Source organism: Pelophylax lessonae, assembly GCF_965119305.1.
Source record: "Pelophylax lessonae genome assembly, chromosome: 6".
Taxonomy (NCBI): domain Eukaryota; kingdom Metazoa; phylum Chordata; class Amphibia; order Anura; family Ranidae; genus Pelophylax; species Pelophylax lessonae.
Window position 1 is genome coordinate 279,545,363 of NC_138773.1, and position 17,807 is coordinate 279,563,169.

The 17,807-nt window shown below is 45.7% G+C and overlaps 1 protein-coding gene across 1 annotated transcript in view; it reads left to right on the forward strand.

The window, feature by feature from the left end:
* NEB (nebulin) overlaps positions 1-17,807 on the forward strand; it is a 284,716-nt gene that overhangs the window by 133,478 nt on the left and 133,431 nt on the right. The window lies entirely within an intron of this gene.

The following is a 17,807-nucleotide window of genomic DNA, read 5'->3' on the forward strand; positions in this document are numbered from 1 at the left end:
GGGATCATATTTTCTATTCCGCTATTTAATCAAAAACCTTTGGGGATCAGTTAAATTGGGGGATAGTCTGTGTTGGTACGTGTGAGAGAGATCCACCTTTCCAAGTTGTTGGGGTTCATCTCATACTTCTGAAGGTTTGAGGGTGCTGCCTGTTCCATACTCCCCCTACTCCTAGCCTTTTAGGGGTACAAACAATAGTAATTGGGGCCTAGTGTGGTTGTGTACGTGTGATATACATACACTTTTTTGGGATCATATTTTCTATTCCGCTATTTAATCAAAAACCTTTGGGGATCAGTTAAATTGGGGGATAGTCTGTGTTGGTACGTGTGAGAGAGATCCACCTTTCCAAGTTGTTGGGGTTCATCTCATACTTCTGAAGGTTTGAGGGTGCTGCCTGTTCCATACTCCCCCTACTCCTAGCCTTTTAGGGGTACAAACAATAGTAATTGGGGCCTAGTGTGGTTGTGTACGTGTGATATACATACACTTTTTTGGGATCATATTTTCTATTCCGCTATTTAATCAAAAACCTTTGGGGATCAGTTAAATTGGGGGATAGTCTGTGTTGGTACGTGTGAGAGAGATCCACCTTTCCAAGTTGTTGGGGTTCATCTCATACTTCTGAAGGTTTGAGGGTGCTGCCTGTTCCATACTCCCCCTACTCCTAGCCTTTTAGGGGTACAAACAATAGTAATTGGGGCCTAGTGTGGTTGTGTACGTGTGATATACATACACTTTTTTGGGATCATATTTTCTATTCCGCTATTTAATCAAAAACCTTTGGGGATCAGTTAAATTGGGGGATAGTCTGTGTTGGTACGTGTGAGAGAGATCCACCTTTCCAAGTTGTTGGGGTTCATCTCATACTTCTGAAGGTTTGAGGGTGCTGCCTGTTCCATACTCCCCCTACTCCTAGCCTTTTAGGGGTACAAACAATAGTAATTGGGGCCTAGTGTGGTTGTGTACGTGTGATATACATACACTTTTTTGGGATCATATTTTCTATTCCGCTATTTAATCAAAAACCTTTGGGGATCAGTTAAATTGGGGGATAGTCTGTGTTGGTACGTGTGAGAGAGATCCACCTTTCCAAGTTGTTGGGGTTCATCTCATACTTCTGAAGGTTTGAGGGTGCTGCCTGTTCCATACTCCCCCTACTCCTAGCCTTTTAGGGGTACAAACAATAGTAATTGGGGCCTAGTGTGGTTGTGTACGTGTGATATACATACACTTTTTTGGGATCATATTTTCTATTCCGCTATTTAATCAAAAACCTTTGGGGATCAGTTAAATTGGGGGATAGTCTGTGTTGGTACGTGTGAGAGAGATCCACCTTTCCAAGTTGTTGGGGTTCATCTCATACTTCTGAAGGTTTGAGGGTGCTGCCTGTTCCATACTCCCCCTACTCCTAGCCTTTTAGGGGTACAAACAATAGTAATTGGGGCCTAGTGTGGTTGTGTACGTGTGATATACATACACTTTTTTGGGATCATATTTTCTATTCCGCTATTTAATCAAAAACCTCTGGGGATCAGTTAAATTGGGGGATAGTCTGTGTTGGTACGTGTGAGAGAGATCCACCTTTCCAAGTTGTTGGGGTTCATCTCATACTTCTGAAGGTTTGAGGGTGCTGCCTGTTCCATACTCCCCCTACTCCTAGCCTTTTAGGGGTACAAACAATAGTAATTGGGGCCTAGTGTGGTTGTGTACGTGTGATATACATACACTTTTTTGGGATCATATTTTCTATTCCGCTATTTAATCAAAAACCTTTGGGGATCAGTTAAATTGGGGGATAGTCTGTGTTGGTACGTGTGAGAGAGATCCACCTTTCCAAGTTGTTGGGGTTCATCTCATACTTCTGAAGGTTTGAGGGTGCTGCCTGTTCCATACTCCCCCTACTCCTAGCCTTTTAGGGGTACAAACAATAGTAATTGGGGCCTAGTGTGGTTGTGTACGTGTGATATACATACACTTTTTTGGGATCATATTTTCTATTCCGCTATTTAATCAAAAACCTTTGGGGATCAGTTAAATTGGGGGATAGTCTGTGTTGGTACGTGTGAGAGAGATCCACCTTTCCAAGTTGTTGGGGTTCATCTCATACTTCTGAAGGTTTGAGGGTGCTGCCTGTTCCATACTCCCCCTACTCCTAGCCTTTTAGGGGTACAAACAATAGTAATTGGGGCCTAGTGTGGTTGTGTACGTGTGATATACATACACTTTTTTGGGATCATATTTTCTATTCCGCTATTTAATCAAAAACCTTTGGGGATCAGTTAAATTGGGGGATAGTCTGTGTTGGTACGTGTGAGAGAGATCCACCTTTCCAAGTTGTTGGGGTTCATCTCATACTTCTGAAGGTTTGAGGGTGCTGCCTGTTCCATACTCCCCCTACTCCTAGCCTTTTAGGGGTACAAACAATAGTAATTGGGGCCTAGTGTGGTTGTGTACGTGTGATATACATACACTTTTTTGGGATCATATTTTCTATTCCGCTATTTAATCAAAAACCTCTGGGGATCAGTTAAATTGGGGGATAGTCTGTGTTGGTACGTGTGAGAGAGATCCACCTTTCCAAGTTGTTGGGGTTCATCTCATACTTCTGAAGGTTTGAGGGTGCTGCCTGTTCCATACTCCCCCTACTCCTAGCCTTTTAGGGGTACAAACAATAGTAATTGGGGCCTAGTGTGGTTGTGTACGTGTGATATACATACACTTTTTTGGGATCATATTTTCTATTCCGCTATTTAATCAAAAACCTTTGGGGATCAGTTAAATTGGGGGATAGTCTGTGTTGGTACGTGTGAGAGAGATCCACCTTTCCAAGTTGTTGGGGTTCATCTCATACTTCTGAAGGTTTGAGGGTGCTGCCTGTTCCATACTCCCCCTACTCCTAGCCTTTTAGGGGTACAAACAATAGTAATTGGGGCCTAGTGTGGTTGTGTACGTGTGATATACATACACTTTTTTGGGATCATATTTTCTATTCCGCTATTTAATCAAAAACCTTTGGGGATCAGTTAAATTGGGGGATAGTCTGTGTTGGTACGTGTGAGAGAGATCCACCTTTCCAAGTTGTTGGGGTTCATCTCATACTTCTGAAGGTTTGAGGGTGCTGCCTGTTCCATACTCCCCCTACTCCTAGCCTTTTAGGGGTACAAACAATAGTAATTGGGGCCTAGTGTGGTTGTGTACGTGTGATATACATACACTTTTTTGGGATCATATTTTCTATTCCGCTATTTAATCAAAAACCTTTGGGGATCAGTTAAATTGGGGGATAGTCTGTGTTGGTACGTGTGAGAGAGATCCACCTTTCCAAGTTGTTGGGGTTCATCTCATACTTCTGAAGGTTTGAGGGTGCTGCCTGTTCCATACTCCCCCTACTCCTAGCCTTTTAGGGGTACAAACAATAGTAATTGGGGCCTAGTGTGGTTGTGTACGTGTGATATACATACAATTTTTGGGATCATATTTTCTATTCCGCTATTTAATCAAAAACCTTTGGGGATCAGTTAAATTGGGGGATAGTCTGTGTTGGTACGTGTGAGAGAGATCCACCTTTCCAAGTTGTTGGGGTTCATCTCATACTTCTGAAGGTTTGAGGGTGCTGCCTGTTCCATACTCCCCCTACTCCTAGCCTTTTAGGGGTACAAACAATAGTAATTGGGGCCTAGTGTGGTTGTGTACGTGTGATATACATACACTTTTTTGGGATCATATTTTCTATTCCGCTATTTAATCAAAAACCTCTGGGGATCAGTTAAATTGGGGGATAGTCTGTGTTGGTACGTGTGAGAGAGATCCACCTTTCCAAGTTGTTGGGGTTCATCTCATACTTCTGAAGGTTTGAGGGTGCTGCCTGTTCCATACTCCCCCTACTCCTAGCCTTTTAGGGGTACAAACAATAGTAATTGGGGCCTAGTGTGGTTGTGTACGTGTGATATACATACACTTTTTTGGGATCATATTTTCTATTCCGCTATTTAATCAAAAACCTTTGGGGATCAGTTAAATTGGGGGATAGTCTGTGTTGGTACGTGTGAGAGAGATCCACCTTTCCAAGTTGTTGGGGTTCATCTCATACTTCTGAAGGTTTGAGGGTGCTGCCTGTTCCATACTCCCCCTACTCCTCATCTAGCCTTTTAGGGGTACAAACAATAGTAATTGGGGCCTAGTGTGGTTGTGTACGTGCGAGATACATACACTTTTTTTGATCATATTTCCTATTCCGCTATTCAATAAAAACCTTTGAGGATCAATTGAATTGCGGGATAGTCTGTGTCGGTACGTGTGAGAGAGATCCACCTTTCCAAGTTGTTGGGGTTCATCTCATACTTCTGAAGGTTTGAGGGTGCTGCCTGTTCCATACTCCCCCTACTCCTCATCTAGCCTTTTAGGGGTACAAACAATAGTAATTGGGGCCTAGTGTGGTTGTGTACGTGTGATATACATACACTTTTTTTGGATCATATTTTCTATTCCGCTATTTAATCAAAAACCTTTGGGGATCAGTTAAATTGGGGGATAGTCTGTGTTGGTACGTGTGAGAGAGATCCACCTTTCCAAGTTGTTGGGGTTCATCTCATACTTCTGAAGGTTTGAGGGTGCTGCCTGTTCCATACCCCCCCTACTCCTCATCTAGCCTTTTAGGGGTACAAACAATAGTATTTGGGGCCTAGTGTGGTTGTGTACGTGCGAGATACATACACTTTTTTTGATCATATTTCCTATTCCGCTATTCAATAAAAACCTTTGAGGATCAATTGAATTGCGGGATAGTCTGTGTCGGTACGTGTGAGAGAGATCCACCTTTCCAAGTTGTTGGGGTTCATCTCATACTTCTGAAGGTTTGAGGGTGCTGCCTGTTCCATACCCCCCCTACTCCTCATCTAGCCTTTTAGGGGTACAAACAATAGTAATTGGGGCCTAGTGTGGTTGTGTACGTGCGAGATACATACACTTTTTTTGATCATATTTCCTATTCCGCTATTCAATAAAAACCTTTGAGGATCAATTGAATTGCGGGATAGTCTGTGTCGGTACGTGTGAGAGAGATCCACCTTTCCAAGTTGTTGGGGTTCATCTCATACTTCTGAAGGTTTGAGGGTGCTGCCTGTTCCATACTCCCCCTACTCCTAGCCTTTTAGGGGTACAAACAATAGTAATTGGGGCCTAGTGTGGTTGTGTACGTGTGATATACATACACTTTTTTGGGATCATATTTTCTATTCCGCTATTTAATCAAAAACCTTTGGGGATCAGTTAAATTGGGGGATAGTCTGTGTTGGTACGTGTGAGAGAGATCCACCTTTCCAAGTTGTTGGGGTTCATCTCATACTTCTGAAGGTTTGAGGGTGCTGCCTGTTCCATACTCCCCCTACTCCTAGCCTTTTAGGGGTACAAACAATAGTAATTGGGGCCTAGTGTGGTTGTGTACGTGTGATATACATACACTTTTTTGGGATCATATTTTCTATTCCGCTATTTAATCAAAAACCTCTGGGGATCAGTTAAATTGGGGGATAGTCTGTGTTGGTACGTGTGAGAGAGATCCACCTTTCCAAGTTGTTGGGGTTCATCTCATACTTCTGAAGGTTTGAGGGTGCTGCCTGTTCCATACTCCCCCTACTCCTAGCCTTTTAGGAGTACAAACAATAGTAATTGGGGCCTAGTGTGGTTGTGTACGTGTGATATACATACACTTTTTTGGGATCATATTTTCTATTCCGCTATTTAATCAAAAACCTTTGGGGATCAGTTAAATTGGGGGATAGTCTGTGTTGGTACGTGTGAGAGAGATCCACCTTTCCAAGTTGTTGGGGTTCATCTCATACTTCTGAAGGTTTGAGGGTGCTGCCTGTTCCATACTCCCCCTACTCCTAGCCTTTTAGGGGTACAAACAATAGTAATTGGGGCCTAGTGTGGTTGTGTACGTGTGATATACATACACTTTTTTGGGATCATATTTTCTATTCCGCTATTTAATCAAAAACCTCTGGGGATCAGTTAAATTGGGGGATAGTCTGTGTTGGTACGTGTGAGAGAGATCCACCTTTCCAAGTTGTTGGGGTTCATCTCATACTTCTGAAGGTTTGAGGGTGCTGCCTGTTCCATACTCCCCCTACTCCTAGCCTTTTAGGGGTACAAACAATAGTAATTGGGGCCTAGTGTGGTTGTGTACGTGTGATATACATACACTTTTTTGGGATCATATTTTCTATTCCGCTATTTAATCAAAAACCTTTGGGGATCAGTTAAATTGGGGGATAGTCTGTGTTGGTACGTGTGAGAGAGATCCACCTTTCCAAGTTGTTGGGGTTCATCTCATACTTCTGAAGGTTTGAGGGTGCTGCCTGTTCCATACTCCCCCTACTCCTAGCCTTTTAGGGGTACAAACAATAGTAATTGGGGCCTAGTGTGGTTGTGTACGTGTGATATACATACACTTTTTTGGGATCATATTTTCTATTCCGCTATTTAATCAAAAACCTTTGGGGATCAGTTAAATTGGGGGATAGTCTGTGTTGGTACGTGTGAGAGAGATCCACCTTTCCAAGTTGTTGGGGTTCATCTCATACTTCTGAAGGTTTGAGGGTGCTGCCTGTTCCATACTCCCCCTACTCCTAGCCTTTTAGGGGTACAAACAATAGTAATTGGGGCCTAGTGTGGTTGTGTACGTGTGATATACATACACTTTTTTGGGATCATATTTTCTATTCCGCTATTTAATCAAAAACCTTTGGGGATCAGTTAAATTGGGGGATAGTCTGTGTTGGTACGTGTGAGAGAGATCCACCTTTCCAAGTTGTTGGGGTTCATCTCATACTTCTGAAGGTTTGAGGGTGCTGCCTGTTCCATACTCCCCCTACTCCTAGCCTTTTAGGGGTACAAACAATAGTAATTGGGGCCTAGTGTGATTGTGTACGTGTGATATACATACACTTTTTTGGGATCATATTTTCTATTCCGCTATTTAATCAAAAACCTTTGGGGATCAGTTAAATTGGGGGATAGTCTGTGTTGGTACGTGTGAGAGAGATCCACCTTTCCAAGTTGTTGGGGTTCATCTCATACTTCTGAAGGTTTGAGGGTGCTGCCTGTTCCATACTCCCCCTACTCCTAGCCTTTTAGGGGTACAAACAATAGTAATTGGGGCCTAGTGTGGTTGTGTACGTGTGATATACATACACTTTTTTGGGATCATATTTTCTATTCCGCTATTTAATCAAAAACCTCTGGGGATCAGTTAAATTGGGGGATAGTCTGTGTTGGTACGTGTGAGAGAGATCCACCTTTCCAAGTTGTTGGGGTTCATCTCATACTTCTGAAGGTTTGAGGGTGCTGCCTGTTCCATACTCCCCCTACTCCTAGCCTTTTAGGGGTACAAACAATAGTAATTGGGGCCTAGTGTGGTTGTGTACGTGTGATATACATACACTTTTTTGGGATCATATTTTCTATTCCGCTATTTAATCAAAAACCTTTGGGGATCAGTTAAATTGGGGGATAGTCTGTGTTGGTACGTGTGAGAGAGATCCACCTTTCCAAGTTGTTGGGGTTCATCTCATACTTCTGAAGGTTTGAGGGTGCTGCCTGTTCCATACTCCCCCTACTCCTAGCCTTTTAGGGGTACAAACAATAGTAATTGGGGCCTAGTGTGGTTGTGTACGTGTGATATACATACACTTTTTTGGGATCATATTTTCTATTCCGCTATTTAATCAAAAACCTTTGGGGATCAGTTAAATTGGGGGATAGTCTGTGTTGGTACGTGTGAGAGAGATCCACCTTTCCAAGTTGTTGGGGTTCATCTCATACTTCTGAAGGTTTGAGGGTGCTGCCTGTTCCATACTCCCCCTACTCCTAGCCTTTTAGGGGTACAAACAATAGTAATTGGGGCCTAGTGTGGTTGTGTACGTGTGATATACATACACTTTTTTGGGATCATATTTTCTATTCCGCTATTTAATCAAAAACCTTTGGGGATCAGTTAAATTGGGGGATAGTCTGTGTTGGTACGTGTGAGAGAGATCCACCTTTCCAAGTTGTTGGGGTTCATCTCATACTTCTGAAGGTTTGAGGGTGCTGCCTGTTCCATACTCCCCCTACTCCTAGCCTTTTAGGGGTACAAACAATAGTAATTGGGGCCTAGTGTGGTTGTGTACGTGTGATATACATACACTTTTTTGGGATCATATTTTCTATTCCGCTATTTAATCAAAAACCTTTGGGGATCAGTTAAATTGGGGGATAGTCTGTGTTGGTACGTGTGAGAGAGATCCACCTTTCCAAGTTGTTGGGGTTCATCTCATACTTCTGAAGGTTTGAGGGTGCTGCCTGTTCCATACTCCCCCTACTCCTAGCCTTTTAGGGGTACAAACAATAGTAATTGGGGCCTAGTGTGGTTGTGTACGTGTGATATACATACACTTTTTTGGGATCATATTTTCTATTCCGCTATTTAATCAAAAACCTTTGGGGATCAGTTAAATTGGGGGATAGTCTGTGTTGGTACGTGTGAGAGAGATCCACCTTTCCAAGTTGTTGGGGTTCATCTCATACTTCTGAAGGTTTGAGGGTGCTGCCTGTTCCATACTCCCCCTACTCCTCATCTAGCCTTTTAGGGGTACAAACAATAGTAATTGGGGCCTAGTGTGGTTGTGTACGTGCGAGATACATACACTTTTTTTGATCATATTTCCTATTCCGCTATTCAATAAAAACCTTTGAGGATCAATTGAATTGCGGGATAGTCTGTGTCGGTACGTGTGAGAGAGATCCACCTTTCCAAGTTGTTGGGGTTCATCTCATACTTCTGAAGGTTTGAGGGTGCTGCCTGTTCCATACTCCCCCTACTCCTCATCTAGCCTTTTAGGGGTACAAACAATAGTAATTGGGGCCTAGTGTGGTTGTGTACGTGTGATATACATACACTTTTTTTGGATCATATTTTCTATTCCGCTATTTAATCAAAAACCTTTGGGGATCAGTTAAATTGGGGGATAGTCTGTGTTGGTACGTGTGAGAGAGATCCACCTTTCCAAGTTGTTGGGGTTCATCTCATACTTCTGAAGGTTTGAGGGTGCTGCCTGTTCCATACCCCCCCTACTCCTCATCTAGCCTTTTAGGGGTACAAACAATAGTAATTGGGGCCTAGTGTGGTTGTGTACGTGCGAGATACATACACTTTTTTTGATCATATTTCCTATTCCGCTATTCAATAAAAACCTTTGAGGATCAATTGAATTGCGGGATAGTCTGTGTCGGTACGTGTGAGAGAGATCCACCTTTCCAAGTTGTTGGGGTTCATCTCATACTTCTGAAGGTTTGAGGGTGCTGCCTGTTCCATACCCCCCCTACTCCTCATCTAGCCTTTTAGGGGTACAAACAATAGTAATTGGGGCCTAGTGTGGTTGTGTACGTGCGAGATACATACACTTTTTTTGATCATATTTCCTATTCCGCTATTCAATAAAAACCTTTGAGGATCAATTGAATTGCGGGATAGTCTGTGTCGGTACGTGTGAGAGAGATCCACCTTTCCAAGTTGTTGGGGTTCATCTCATACTTCTGAAGGTTTGAGGGTGCTGCCTGTTCCATACTCCCCCTACTCCTAGCCTTTTAGGGGTACAAACAATAGTAATTGGGGCCTAGTGTGGTTGTGTACGTGTGATATACATACACATTTTTGGGATCATATTTTCTATTCCGCTATTTAATCAAAAACCTTTGGGGATCAGTTAAATTGGGGGATAGTCTGTGTTGGTACGTGTGAGAGAGATCCACCTTTCCAAGTTGTTGGGGTTCATCTCATACTTCTGAAGGTTTGAGGGTGCTGCCTGTTCCATACTCCCCCTACTCCTAGCCTTTTAGGGGTACAAACAATAGTAATTGGGGCCTAGTGTGGTTGTGTACGTGTGATATACATACACTTTTTTGGGATCATATTTTCTATTCCGCTATTTAATCAAAAACCTCTGGGGATCAGTTAAATTGGGGGATAGTCTGTGTTGGTACGTGTGAGAGAGATCCACCTTTCCAAGTTGTTGGGGTTCATCTCATACTTCTGAAGGTTTGAGGGTGCTGCCTGTTCCATACTCCCCCTACTCCTAGCCTTTTAGGGGTACAAACAATAGTAATTGGGGCCTAGTGTGGTTGTGTACGTGTGATATACATACACTTTTTTGGGATCATATTTTCTATTCCGCTATTTAATCAAAAACCTTTGGGGATCAGTTAAATTGGGGGATAGTCTGTGTTGGTACGTGTGAGAGAGATCCACCTTTCCAAGTTGTTGGGGTTCATCTCATACTTCTGAAGGTTTGAGGGTGCTGCCTGTTCCATACCCCCCCTACTCCTCATCTAGCCTTTTAGGGGTACAAACAATAGTAATTGGGGCCTAGTGTGGTTGTGTACGTGCGAGATACATACACTTTTTTTGATCATATTTCCTATTCCGCTATTCAATAAAAACCTTTGAGGATCAATTGAATTGCGGGATAGTCTGTGTCGGTACGTGTGAGAGAGATCCACCTTTCCAAGTTGTTGGGGTTCATCTCATACTTCTGAAGGTTTGAGGGTGCTGCCTGTTCCATACCCCCCCTACTCCTCATCTAGCCTTTTAGGGGTACAAACAATAGTAATTGGGGCCTAGTGTGGTTGTGTACGTGCGAGATACATACACTTTTTTTGATCATATTTCCTATTCCGCTATTCAATAAAAACCTTTGAGGATCAATTGAATTGCGGGATAGTCTGTGTCGGTACGTGTGAGAGAGATCCACCTTTCCAAGTTGTTGGGGTTCATCTCATACTTCTGAAGGTTTGAGGGTGCTGCCTGTTCCATACTCCCCCTACTCCTCATCTAGCCTTTTAGGGGTACAACCAATAGTAATTGGGGCCTAGTGTGGTTGTGTACGTGTGATATACATACACTTTTTTTGGATCATATTTTCTATTCCGCTATTCAATAAAAACCTTTCTAGGGCAAGATCTTAAATTACAGAAATATGAGGAGACCGTCAAATAAGGGCCGTGGCCTGGGTCGTGGTGCTGCTGGTAGAGCTCCTGTTGCAAGGAGAGGACATGGTCGATCTGTGCCAGCTACACGCACAAGTGAAACACCTTCCTCAAGTGTGAGTAGGCGACAGAACCTGCATCAGTATTTGGTAGGGCATCAAACGCCCCTAGAAGTGATGAGGCCAGAACAAGTTGAGGCGATAGTAGATTGGTTTGCTGCTGACAGTGCCTCCAGTTCCTTCACATTGTCTCCCACCCAGTCTACTGCAGAAAGGTCAGAGTTGGCACCTGCAGCCAATGTCCAACCGTCTTTCACCTCACCCCCTTGCAAATCAGGCCAGCAGTCTGAGCCCCAAGCCATACAGCAGTCTCTTATTCTTTTTGAGGACTCTGTCAGCAGGGTTTCCCAGGGCCATCCACCTAGCCCTGCCCCAGAAGTGGAAGAGATTGAGTGCAGCGATGCCCAACCACTTATTTCTCAAGATGAGTACATGCAAGGATCATCGCAGCACGTCTCCGATGATGACGAAACGCAGGTGCCAACTGCTGCGGCGTTCAGCATTGTGGAGACCGACAAGGAGGGCAGGGGTGAAGACTGGGTGGAAGATGATGTGGAGGACGATGAGGTCCTCGACCCCACATGGAATGAACGTCATGCAGGTGACCTGAGTAGTTTGGAGGAAGAGGCGGTGGTCGCACAGAGCCACCAGCACAGCAGAAGAGGGAGCAGGGTGCAGAAGCGGAGCGGCCGTGCCCTAGACACTACGCCCGCTACTGCCCAACGCAGCAAGGGAACGAGCGCACCAAAGTCAGCTCAAAGGAGTTCTCTAGCGTGGAAGTTCTTTAGAAAATGTGCTGATGACAGGACACGAGTGGTTTGCACCCTGTGCAATCAGAGCTTGAAGCGAGGCATGAACCTTCTCAACCTGAGCACAACCTGCATGATCAGGCATCTAAGTGCAAAGCACGAGCTGCAGTGGAGTACACACCTTCAAAACCAAGAAACGTCTCTGGCTCATCCTGCTTCCTCTTCTGCTGCAGTCTCGGCCGCTCCAGCCACATCTGTAGTGATACCGGCACCTGCCACCCCGCAAACAGACGATCTGTCAGCAACACCACCACCTGGGTCACCAACAACCATCTCCACAATGTCCCGTGGAAGCGTTCAGCTTTCCATCTCCCAAACACTTGAGAGGAAGAGGAAGTACCCCCCTACCCACCCGCGATCCCTGGCCCTGAATGCCAGCATTTCAAAATTATTGGCCTTTGAAATGCTGTCATTCCGTCTGGTGGAGACGCACAGTTTTAAAAACCTTATGTCGGTGGCTGTCCCACAGTACGTCGTGCCCAGCCGCCACTACTTTTCCAGGCAAGCCATCCCTTCCCTGCACAACCAAGTGGGGGAAAATATCAGGTGTGCACTGCGCAACGCCATCTGTGCCAAGGTCCACCTAACTACGGATACGTGGACCAGTAAGCACGGTCAGGGGCGTTATATCTCCCTAACGGCACACTGGGTAAATGCAGTGGCGGATGGGCCTGAGGCGGATAGCAATTTGGCGCATGTCCTTCCACCACCGAGGATTGCAGGGCGCTTCAGTTTGCCTCCTGTTCGTAACTCCTCCTACTCCGCTTCCTCATCCTCTACCGCCTCCTCATCCGGACAGCGTAACACCTTCACCACCAACTTCAGCACGGCCAGGGGTAAACGACAGCAGGCAGTTTTACAACTTGCCTGTTTGGGGGACAAACCACACACCGCGCAGGAGTTGTGGAGGAGCATGGAACAGCAGACAAATGAGTGGTTGCTGCCAGCGAGCCTCAAGCCCGGCCTGGTGGTGTGTGATAACGGGCGAAATCTCATAGCAGCTCTGGGCCTAGCCGGTTTGACGCACATCCCTTGCCTGGCGCATGTGCTGAATTTGGTGGTGCAGAGGTTCCTTAAAAACTACCCCGATATGTCAGAGCTGCTGCAGAAAGTGCGGGCCGTTTGTGCGCACTTTCGGCGTTCTCACCCTGCTGCTGCTCGCCTGGCAGCGCTGCAGCGTAACTTCGGCCTTCCCGCTCACCGCCTCATATGTGACGTGCCCACAAGGTGGAACTCCACCTTGCACATGCTGGAAAGACTGTGCGAGCAGCAGCAGGCCATAGTGGAGTTTCAGCTGCAGCACGCACGCGTGAGTCGCTCTGCGGAACAGCACCACTTCACCACCAATAACTGGGCCTCCATGCGAGACCTGTGTGCCTTGTTGCGCTGTTTTGAGTACTCCACCAACATGGCCAGTGGCAATGACGCCGTTCTCAGCTTAACTATCCCACTTCTATGCCTCCTTGAAAAAACAATTCGGGCGATGATGGAAGAGGATGTGGCACAGGATGAGGAGGAGGAGGAGGATGAAGAGGTAACATTTCCAAGGCTTTCAGGGCAGTCATTCGCAAGGGGCTCCGAGGGTGGGTTCCTGCACACGCAAACGCCAGGGACGCAATTGTCCAGCAGGGGCACAGTTCTGGAGGATGAGGAGGATGAGGAGGAGGAGGAGGAGCTGGAGGAGGAGATGGAACCATGTTCACAGCAGGGTGGCACCCAGGCCAGCTCATGGCCATCACTGGTGCGTGGCTGGGGGGATACAGAGGACACGGACGATACACCTCCCACAGAGGACAGCCTTTCGTCGCCTCTGGGCAGCCTGGCACACATGAGCGATTACATGCTGCAGTGTCTCCACAACGACCGCCGAGTTGCCCACATTCTAACTTGTGCTGATTACTGGGTGGCCACGCTGCTGGATCCCCGTTACAAGGACAACGTACCGTCCTTAATTCACTCACTGGAGCGCGATCGCAAGATGCGCGAGTACAAGCGCACGCTGGTAGACGCCATGCTGCTGGCATTCCCATCTGACAGCGGGGCCACAGTGGAAGCACAAGGCAGAGGAGGAGGAGGAGGAGGTCGCCAACGCAACCAGGGCACCGCCAGCACCTCAGAAGGCAGGGTTAGCATGGCCGAAATGTGGAAAAGCTTTGTCAGCACGCCACAACAAACAGCAGCACCAGCAGCTCAGATGGAACGTCTTAGCAGGAGGCAGCATTTTACCAACATGGTGGAGCAGTATGTGTGCACACGCCTACATGTAGTGAATGACGGGTCTGCCCCCTTCAACTTCTGGGTCTCCAAATTGGGCACATGGCCTGAGCTTGCCCTTTACGCCTTGGAGGTGCTGGCGTGCCCTGCAGCCAGTGTATTATCTGAACGGGTATTTAGCACGGCTGGGGGCGTTATAACAGACAAGCGCAGCCGCCTGTCCAGAGACAATGTGGACAAGCTCACGTTCATTAAAATGAACCAGGCATGGATCCCACGGGACTTTTCCGTACCTTATGCAGAATAGCAATGGATACCGACCTTACCCACCCATTGTTCCATTTTTGCTCTTTCTCACTCTTTTGGGGTGTACCCTCATTTAAAATTTTTGAAAAGAAGCAGTGTTGGCTACCTCGTCCTCCTCCTCAGGGCCAGATTAATGTAGGGGCTATTGGAGCTGCAGCTCCAGGCCCCTACCTTTTATATAGGCCCCGGGTTGGCCATATTCACTGTTACCGCTCTTCTGTCACTTGTAAACACAGAAGTCTGGCTTCTATGCTCGCTTCCCCAGGCAGCACCCTCAGAACCTCCCCACACAGCGTGAAGGCCGGACAAGGAGGGACAGTTGGCGATGCATGGATGTGTTTATGGGCTTCAGAGACAGCATCCCATGTTGAATTAGGCATGCATGGCTGCACCCTTCCTCCTCTGGGTGCATGGCAAGGCACGGCCCTTAAGGCCCTTCAAAATCCTCAGCACCAAGCCCATGATGCTGTTAATCCGGCCCTGGTCCTCCTCCACCGCCGCTTCCACCTACACCGCCCATAGGTGTGCGCAGCCTATTGCATTAAGGTGTGCACCCCAAAGTTGAAATACACATGCATGTGTTTGCCAGCAGGGAGAGTAATGTATCGGGGCCATGTACCTGTAGGCAAGGAGAAATAGAGCAGAGCAGGTCCCAGGGAGATCTTTCCCATCTCCTCACTGGCAATGCTATGTGCCCTAGGTGATTAGGGTGTGCCCAGGCACACCCAGCACACCCTGTGCGCACGCCTATGTCACCGCCACATCCACCACCACCTCAACCTCCCTCCTACTCCATATGGGCCTCGTCCTTCAGAGATGAAGAAGAACATTGTTTTATTTTTCTGTTTTTTTTTTGTTGTTTTAAGTTATTTCCCTATCCACATTTGTTTGCAGAGCACTTGCCATGCTCTTAATTACGTTTTGCTGCCATTTGCAGCACTCTAGCCCTTTCCTTTGGTGTTTTAGAGCCATTTTAGTGCCTTAAAGTTCGGGTCCCCATTGACTTCAATGGGGTTCGGTGTCCGGGAAAAGTTCGGTAAAAGTCCGGGACACGGACCCGGACTTTTTTTTAAAGTTCGGCCGAACCCGTCGAACACGGACATCTAGGTGTTCGCTCAACCCTAATTATGAGCATATATTTATCTAATTACTATATGCACTTTATCATGTGGATGTGAGATATCACACACACAGAACTAGTACGAAGAGAGAGTACAGCATATAGAGGGGTTATCAATACCCCCAATAACATCCACAGTTACTGGAGGTTAGCGCAGTTACTGCTTTATATTATTTATAAATTTTTTGCAACTTTTTATATTTTTTGGACACTGATATTTATTTATGCATATGTAAATCACCACTGGTTTATTTTAATTATTGTTTCAGACCACTTACACTGTACTTAGCGCTGTGTTTATATACCTACATGATATGAAACCCTGTTTTTAAAAAGAAATTCAGATGAGGAGAGTCACACACACCTAATATCTGTAGTCCTCCTCTTCTAAAAGAAATCCCTTTCCCCCTGTCCCCGGGATCTTAAAGTGATATTAAAGTCTTGGCTTTTTTTGATTCAAATAACAAACATGCCCCAATCCTCCTCTTCTAGGATCCCTCACCAGCTCTCCTGGCTCCTCCCTCCTGCTGAGTGCCCCCAAAGCAAGCAGCTTGCGATAGGGGCACCCGAGCCAAGCAGCTGCTCTGTGTGTCCATTCAGACACAAAGTCGTGGCTCAACTCCGTCCCCTCCCTCTCCTCATTGGCTCACCAACTTTGATTGATAGCAGCAGAATCCAATGGCACCCTGCTGCTCTCTCAGCCAATGAGGAGGGAGATTCCCGGACACCTGAGTATCTCCTGCAACATTTCTGGATCGAGTGGGGGCTCAGGCAAGTATTAAGGGGGCTGGGGGGATGCATAAAAAGAATGCATTAAGATGAAAAACCTTCTGACTTTACAACCACTTTAAAGCTGTTGTCATCACCTCTTTGTGGATGTCTCCTTAGCTAATCTTGTGCTAAAATGACATCGGTATATGAGCCCTCCCTGAGCCAAGCAAGCCCCTCTGCTCCCCTACTGCTAGTAGTTTAACTGATGGCAGCAGAAGCTTATTGCTTCAGTGCACTCAGTGTCTGCCAAGGATCCATGAAGATCAGGGAGGGGTGTTGATCAATCTGCACCTGGGCAGAGGTGATGAAGATAGCAGGTAAGTGTTTGGGGACTAAGAGAAATAAAAGCACTGGGGCTTTGTTTACCTTAATGCCATAAATATGCTAGCATAGAAAAAGTGTAGCCTTTAGCACTTCTCTATGTATTGCATAGGTAGCTGTTATTTGCTACCTTTTGGTCTGTTTAACATACACTACAAAGTGTTTTGCTGTATCTGTTTAATAGGTGCAATAAATACTAGTTGTTCCTGCCAGACATTTAATGGGCTTAATTTTCCCATTTGAGCTGACAACACAAATACCTTTGTTGAGCTACTCTATCAACACTACCCCATTCACCTCTGTGAACTAGAGCACACCTTCCTGTGTTATGGAGATAAGGAGGGAGGTAGGTGTTCTGAAATCCAAATTAGAAGCCAGCAGGCTAGGGTGACAACACAGTGCCCCTATAGAGAGAGTACAGTGAGTGAGCATTGCCAGGTTAGCATCTTAGGACATTAAGTATGTTTCTGGCAGGATCGTCAGGTGAAAATAAAGAGGAAAAAGTCTGAAAAAAACAATTGAGCCACCACAATTTAAAACTGGTAATTTGCATTTTGTTAATTGTTCTTGAGTTTAGGTACTCTTTAGAGTTAAGTCATACTTTGACATGGTTCGGCATTAACTTGTCCCTTCTCTCTCTCTCCTGAAGATGTTGTGAGTGGCCACACTAAACATGATAGTTATGATCAGCTTAGAATACTACCAGCAAACTGGGGCTTCCCAAATGTATTGGTCACTTGTTGTGCCAACTAAAAGGAGGGAAGGAGGCACAGAAGGACAAAGTCAGGAGTCATCAAGAGAAAGGAATTCATTATAGTTGTAAAGATAACAAATGCACGAGTTCCGTATGTTACTCATAGAAAATGTGAAAAGGTTGAAGTTGATCTGTATAAGAGGACATGCAGTATGGTATTGATAATGGTTAACAGTTTTGCCTAGCAGCTTTGAATTCTGTGTTCACATTCTACCAAAGGCACTAACTGCACTGGATTTGGGTTTTCTCGGCCTACTGAATTGGTGCTAAGTGGGCCCAAATGTAGACTTTAGATTGTATGCCCTTTAGGAGGAAGGGTCTGATGCCAATCGATATATAAAATACTTTATAATATGTTGGCGTTATACAAATGTGGCAAAAATAATCTGTTTCAAGACACATACACCAAAATGGAGCAACAGTAA